This window comes from Lipotes vexillifer, unplaced genomic scaffold, assembly GCF_000442215.2.
Source record: "Lipotes vexillifer unplaced genomic scaffold, Lipotes_vexillifer_v1.1 scaffold108, whole genome shotgun sequence".
NCBI classification, from domain to species: domain Eukaryota; kingdom Metazoa; phylum Chordata; class Mammalia; order Artiodactyla; family Lipotidae; genus Lipotes; species Lipotes vexillifer.
The window spans coordinates 311,344-319,334 of record NW_006781176.1 but is presented as its reverse complement, the minus strand read 5'-3'; positions in this window follow the sequence as shown (position 1 = coordinate 319,334).

Sequence of the window (7,991 nt, the reverse complement as noted above, 5' to 3'; positions counted from 1 at the left end):
AGGATGGAGTGCTCCTGAGGCAGCCTGTTTCATTTTGGATAACTCTTATATTTAATTCATTTATTTATTCAACAAATATTTATTGAGAGCTGAGAGCTGTTGCCAACCCCTGAGCTAGGGACTAGGGATACAATGGAAAGTAAAAACAGCAATTTCTTCATAAGACTGGACCATATTCTGCATCCCTTGATTTTCTACCTATTGATATATCACTTCTGCCCTCTGGAGTAACAGAACAAGGTTAACTTCTGGTCCTCACAATAATCCTTCATATACTTGAATATGGTTTTCCAGTTGCCTATGTAACTAAGATTTTTTTTCTCCAAGCTTTCTTTGTAAAGATACTACTTTCTTTAATATTGGCAGGTGACCTAAGGTGATGAAAAAAATGGGTCTTATTTACTTTCTCCTAGCCTCAGTTTCCTTATTTGTGAATGAAGATAATATATCCACAACAGGTGACTGAAATTTTTTTTAAGTATTTATTTATTTTTAACATCTTTATTGGAGTATAATTGCTTTACAATGGTGTGTTAGTTTCTGCTGTATAACAAAGTGAATCAGCTATACATATATATACATCCCCATATCTCTTCCCTCTTGCATCTCCCTCCCTCCCACCCTCCCTATCCCACCCCTCTAGGTGGTCACAAAGCACTGAGCTGATCTCCCTGTGCTATGCAGCTGCTTCCCACTAGCTATCTACTTTACGTTTGGTAGTGTATATATGTCCATGCCACTCTCTCACTTTGTCCCAGCTTACCCTTCCCCCTCCCTGTGTCCTCAAGTCCATTCTCTATGTCTGCATCTTTATTCCTGTCTTGCCCCTAGGTTCTTCAGAACCTTTTTTTTTTTTTTTTAGATTCCATATATATATGTTGGCATATGGTATTTGTTTTTCTCTTTCTGACTTACTTCACTCTGTATGACAGCCTCCAGGTCCATCCACCTCAATACAAATAACTCAATTTCGTTTCTTTTTATGGCTGAGTAATAATCCATTGTATATATGTGCCACATCTTCTTTATCCATTCATCTTTTGATGGACACTTAGGTTGTTCCATGTCCTGGGTATTGTGAATAGAGCTGCAATGAACATTGTGGTACATGACTCTTGGTTTTTTTCAAAATTTTATTTATTTATTTATTTTTGGCTGCACTGGGTCTTTGTTGCTGCACGCGGGCTTTCTCTCTAGTTGTGGCTAGTGGGGTCTACTCTTTGCTGAAGTGCATGGGCTTCTCATTGCAGTGGCTTCTCTTGTTGCGGAGCACAGGCCGTAGGTGCGCAGGCTTAAGTAGTTGTGGCACGTGGGCTCAGTAGTTGTGCCTCGCGGGCTCTAGAGCACAGGCTCAGTAGTTGTGGCACACGGGCTTAGTTGCTTCTCAGCATGTGGGATCTTCCCGGACCAGGGCTCAAACCCGTGTCACCTGCATGGGCAGGCAGATTCTTAACCACTGCGCCACCAGAGAAGCCCACATGACTCTTTGTAAATTATGGTTTTCTCAGGGTATATGCCCAGTAGTGGGATTGCTGGGTCATATGGTAGTTCTATTTTTAGTTTTGTAAGGAACCTCCATACTGTTCTCCATAGTGGCTGTATCAGTTTACATTCCCACCAGCAGTGCAAGAGGGTTCCCTTTTCTCCACACTCTCTCCAGCATTTATTGTTTGTAGATTTTTTGATGATGGCCAGTCTGACCAGTGTGAGGTGATACCTCATTGTAGTTTTGATTTGCATTTCTCTAATGATTAGTGATGTTAAGCATCCTTTCATGTGTTTGTTGACAATCTGTATGTCTTCTTTGGAGAAATGCAGGTGACTGAAATTTTGAGATATTGTGTTACTTATCTGAAATAGAGTAAGTATGTGTGTGTATTAGTGCGTATTAATAGCATTAAATAACTTTAACTGTATGCCTATATGTACCAGGTGCTCTTCTAAATGCCTCACATTTATTATCTCATTTACTGTCATAACAGCTCTGTGAAGGGGGTGGGGGTAGGAGATTATTCCTATTTTACAGATAAGGAAACGGGTACAGAGAGCTTAAGTAACTTGTCCAAAGTCAAACAGCAAGTAAGTGATATTGCTAAGGATCTGAAACAGTGTGACTCCAGACCCTTGTTTAAGGCTCCCTGGTTGGTAGCCGTTTTTATATCAAGAGGGACTGAGAGAGGGACGAGAGTCGAATGGTCCAGAAGGTGAAGTGGAGCTGAGACTGAACTTGGAGCCTGATTTTTGACCTGTGGTATCATCTAGTATTTTAAATAATTGCCTACAGTTTGAAATTCAGTCTCTCGGGTTCACAGTCTAGCCTCAAAGGAGGCTCCCTTCTTCCCTGATTGCAGCATCCATTCAGCCCCCTACTCACGTGTGCTGATTCCCTCTGTACCCCATTGTGTGGTTCTTGGCAGCAAATGGTACTTTTCTTTCCTCAACACATCATTTGTTAGTTTCTTGCACTGGTTCAAATTGAAGCTTACAAATGTACTTTTTCACTTAAGTGTGTTTTTTTTGGTATAGCTTGGTTTTTAGCTATTTACCATTTCTAAATCAGTCTGCTAAACTGGGAGACCATAGTTTCAACTAAAAATAACAAACAAAAGGATAATTTCCTTAATACTTATAGAGCTTTTACAAATTAATGAGAATAAGGAAAACAGCCCAGGAGAAAAATGAGCAGAGGATATGAACAGACAAGTTGCAGAAAAGGAACTACAAATGGCTCTTGTATGTGTGTACTAATCCTTGGTTATTATTAGGTAAATATATGTTAAAGTTATGACATTTTTCCTATGGTAAAGATGGGTACATATTTCTATCTGTGTCTATATTTATATCTACATATATCTGGTAATATATATTGCTGGTGGGGTAATAGGAAAATAGGTATTCTCATACATTGCTCTTGGAAAAAAATACATTGGCATAGCTTCTATGAAATACTGTTTGACAATTACCTATCAAAATCATAAGTGCATGTACCCTTGTTTAGGTCACGGTTTCTCAACTTGGGCATTACTGACATGTTGGGCCAGGTAATTCTTACTCTGTGCATTGCAGGATGTTTAGCAGCAGGCCTGGCCTCTACCCACTGGATCCCTGTAGTACCTCTCCCTCCAGTGTGGCAACCAAAATTGCTTCCAGATGTTGCCAGATATCTATGGGGGACAAAATTCCCCTTAGTCAAGAACCACTGGTTGAGGGTTTTCTTATTACTGCATAACAACAAACTTAATGGCTTAAAACAACAACTATTTGATTTGCCCGTGGTTCTGAGATCTGGATTGCGCTCAGCTGGGCAGTTCCTCTGCTGTTCTTGCCAGTGGTCGCTCATATGGCTGCATGTATTTGGTGTGGCAGGTGGGGCTGACCTCAGCTGGGATAGTGAGGTGGCTGGCTCTTCTCTCTCTAAGATCGTCCTCTTCCCCTACACATGGTCTCTCAGTATAAAGAGAAGGTGAAGGTACAACACTCTCTCTATGAGGTTTCTCCAGCAGGGTAGGCAGATTTTTACCTGGCAGCTCAGGGATACCAAGGACACAAAAGTGAAAGCTGGGGCTTCCCTGGTGGCGCAGTGGTTGAGAGTCCACCTGCCGATGCAGGGGATACGGGTTCGTGCCCCGGTTTGGGAAGATCCCACATGCCACGGAGCAGCTGGGCCCGTGAGCCATGGCCGCTGAGCCTGTGCATCCCGAGCCTGTGCTCCCAATGGAGAGGCCACAACAGTGAGAGGCCCGCGTACAGAGAAAAAAAAAAAAAAAAAAAAGTGAAAGCTGCCAGGCCTTCTTAAAACTGTTGCTTATGTTCAGCTAAGCAGTTTTCTACATTTCTATATAAAGTGAAGAATCTGTCCAGAAAATTATTGGACCTTAATGACTACTTTTGATTTATTTCATATCTGGATAAGGCCAGTCCAAGGAGAGGTTATGCAAAGCGTTTGCCAGTGGCCTCTCCTGAGTCCATAATATTCCAAAGCCTAGATTCCCTGCTCCTTAAGGCTAAGCCTGTCCTGGTCCTTCCTTTTTCACCATTATAAGTCATCTTCCTTCTGAAATTTCTTTTTTTTTTTTAAATTTATTTATTCATTCATTTTTTGCTGCCTTAGGTCTTCGTTGCTGTGCGCGGGTTTTCTCTAGCTGCAGCGAGCAGGGAGGGGCCACTCTCCGCCGTGGTAAGTGGGCCCCTCATGGCGGTGGCCTCTCCTGTTGTGGAGCACGGGATGTAGGCTCACGGGCTTCAGTAGTTGTGGCCCACAGGCCCCAAAGCGCAGGCTCAGTAGCTGTGGCACACAGGCTCAGCTGCTCTGTGGCATGTGGGATCTTCCCGGACCAGGGCCCGAACCTATGTCCCCTGCCTTGGCCAGCAGACTCCCAACCACTGCGCCACCAGGGAAGTCCCCCTTCTGAAATTTCTGTTCTTAGGGTTAACATCCTTTAGATCTCAGTTTAACTGTCACTTCCTGTGTTCAGTTGACCCTTGAACAATTTGGAGGTTAGGGGTGCTCACCCTATATGCAGTTGAAAATTCTGGTGTAACTTTGCAGTCAATCCTCAGTATGCCAAGGTTCCACATCCGTAGATTCAACCAATCTTGGATCATGTAGTACTGCAGTATGTATTTATTGAAAAAAAATCCACCTATAACTGGATCCATGCAGTTTAAACCTGTGTCGTTCCAAGGTTCACTGTATTCCGTGACCGTATTATCTTAAAATACCTCCTACCCTACCCCACCTCCAACAACTTGTGAAGCGCTTTTTTTTTTTTTTTTTTTTTTTTGCCGTATGCGGGCCTCTCACTGTTGTGGCCTCTCCTGTTGCGGAGCACAGGCTCCAGACGCGCGGGCTCAGCGGCCATGGCTCACGGGCCCAGCCACTCCGCGGCATGTGGGATCTTCCCAGACCGGGACACGAACCTGCGTCCCCTGCATCGGCAGGCGGACTCTCAACCACTGCGCCACCAGGGAAGCCCTGTGAAGCGCTTTTGAAGCCCCTTCTGACATCACTTTTCCATTGTTGCGTTGGACAAAGCAAGTCACGTGGCCAAGTTCAGAGTCATCATGCCAGGGGACTTCCAAGGACATGAATACTGGGAGGTGTGGTTCATTGAGGACTTTTGATGTAACTTCTATACCGCTCATTATTCATAATTTTGTGTATCTCCTTTAGAGAGTTTATCATAACCTATATTATCATTTGCTTATTGATTTACTTGTCTGTTTCCTTCTATTAGTGAGAGGAATATGTACTGAAGTGCACTGGTGTCTGATACCTTGTTCTCTTCCACAATCTCTCAGTGTTTGGCACACAGGCCAATAATAAGTATTTGTTGAATAAATAACTGAGCTCTGAGTTTTCTAAGCTATGTTCAGCTCATTTTACAAAAGACCCTGTGGTGATGTGACCAGGGAGTGGGTTGAAATTCCTTCCTCCATTTTTAAGCACCTTGTACATTTTAACAGTGGTTTTCTGAAGACAGTGCCTCAGTCTTTAAAGTGACACACCTTTAAGTGTGGTAAATTCTTACATCTGAATGGAACATAAAATCAGATTTTTCTACTTCTGTCATTTTCGTCATTTTTCCATTGTACTCTTAGAAACTTGGGGTATATTTGATGACTTTTGTTAGTTTATACTATCTCAAGTAATCTTTTAAAATTAATTAATTAATTAATTTTTGGCTGCATTAGGTCTTCGTTTCTGCACGCGGGCTTTTCTTTAGTTGAGTCAAGCGGGGACTACTCTTCATTGCGGTGCGCGGGCTTCTCATTGCGGTGGCTTCTCTTGTTGTGGAGCATGGGCTGTAGGCGCGGGCTTCAGTAGTTGTGGCTTGCGGGCTCTGGAGCGCAGGCTTAGTAGTTGTGGCGCATGGGCTTAGTTGCTCCTCAGCATGTGGGGATCTTCCCGGACCAGGGCTCAAACCCGTGTCCCCTGCATTGGCAGGCGGATTCTTAACCACTGCACCACCAGGAAAGCCCTCAAGTAATCTTGATTATCTTTTGAAATAGTCTCATTCATTTCTTTAGCGAGGAATGTAGAAATGTTACAAAAGGGATTTGTGGAATTGAGCTGGACTGATGGTAACTTCTGGCAAGTTGTTAACTATGAATTTTCAAATCACTGGTGATTTCAAGTTTCCTGAAGAGGTCTTTTGTCATCCAGGTGGCCCCGAGACTACAGGGATTTTTTTTTTTCTTGTAGTTTACTTAGTTTTTAATAATAGCTATGGAAAATGCAGAGAGCTTTTATACAATATACTTTGGGGAATTTGGCAGCTATAAATTTATGCAGATAAGGTGCTCCTGATCTTGCTTTTTTTTTTTTTTTTTACGGTACGCGGGCCTCTCACTGTTATGGCCTCTCCCATTGCGGAGCACAGGCTCCGGATGCGCAGGCTCAGCAGCCGTGGCTCACGGGGCCAGCCGCTACGCAGCATGTAGGATCTTCCCGGACCAGGGCACAAACCCGTGTCCCCTGCATCGGCAGGCGGATTCTCAACCACTGCGCCACCAGGGAAGCCCTGATCTTGCTTTTTCTTTCTAATTATGCTCCTTTGAAGAGTTCACAGGATTCTTAATCTTTCAAAATAGAGTGGGTTTATGCTTCTTTGCTGGTTGCCTGGAAGGAAGGAACAGGAAAGAAGGGATAAAACCCAGGAGATAATGCATGGTATCAGGATACTGGCATTATTTCAAATGAAAATCTATGTACATAACCAGCTTTCTCAATTCTTATACAAATTCACTCTGTAAAATCTATCAGTACACATCTATGTGTGAATATAATTAAAAGATGCTACATTTCTCATATGTTTTTTCAGTTTACATATATCTTGCAATCCCCATACAGCAAACGTAAGATAGTGGTGGCAATATTGTATATATCTTAGGCATCATATAAGAAAATCTTAATCAAAACCGACAGTAACAACTCTTGTAGTAGCAACTTCATTCTAGCTGAGTGACCTCAGGCTACTCATTTCTCTTCTTAGGAATATTAGGAACAGTGTCCTCAATTGTGAAATAAGACTACTGGGGAAATGTCCCTTCTAGTTCTTGGTTTGGGTGCCAGCAGCAAAGCAATATAATTTATATAAAGATGCCTGTCGGGCTTCCCTGGTGGCGCAGTGGTTGAGAGTCCACCTGCTGATGCAGGGGTCACGGGTTCGTGCCCCGGTCCGGGAAGATCCCACATGCCGCAGAGCGGCTGGGTCTGTGAGCCATGGCCGCTGAGCCTGCGCGTCTGGAGCCTGTGCTCCGCAATGGGAGAGGCCACAACAGTGAGAGGCCCGCGTACCGCAAAAAAAAAAAAAAAAAAAAAGATGCCTGTAAAGGTCCTTAAAACAGAAAAATACTAAGGGTGTATAACTTAAGAGGGTTTGTAGAAAACTTGAAGGTAGAAATCAGGATGGGATATCACTTTTTTCAGAGTAAAATGTCAAGTTATTTAACAGGAAAAAGAAAAGACAATGAATTCCTACTTAATTAACAGAATTTAGAGGCTTAAAATAAAATAAATAATTTTTTTCCTTTCTCTGAAATGACTGTGTCAGAATTTTAGCTATATCAGAATTGTTTACATCATACTTTAAAGCAAGTATCCAGAGAGTTGAACTGGAAATATGTACAGTCCTCATAACAAGCTGATGAAGTGTGAGAATGAGGTTAGCTGGACGGAAGGACATAAAGAAAAGATGGTTTTGTAGACACTCAGCTGTACCACAGCAGAGAAAGTTCACACTAACATTCTGTAATGTTATTGCACTGGGTCACTGGGGGGAAAGTTCCTCTAAGACTTTTAATTAATGTGAGGATGGCAAACAGCATATCAACACCTTCCTAGTGAAGCATTAATCACCTGGAGAATCATTTCCACACCCTCTACCAAATGTAACCGGGAGCAAGTATGAATAGAAAAACATGATTTAAAAACGATCTGTTCAGACCCTCATAGAATGAAACACTGTAGGAGTTACTTTCTACAGCCT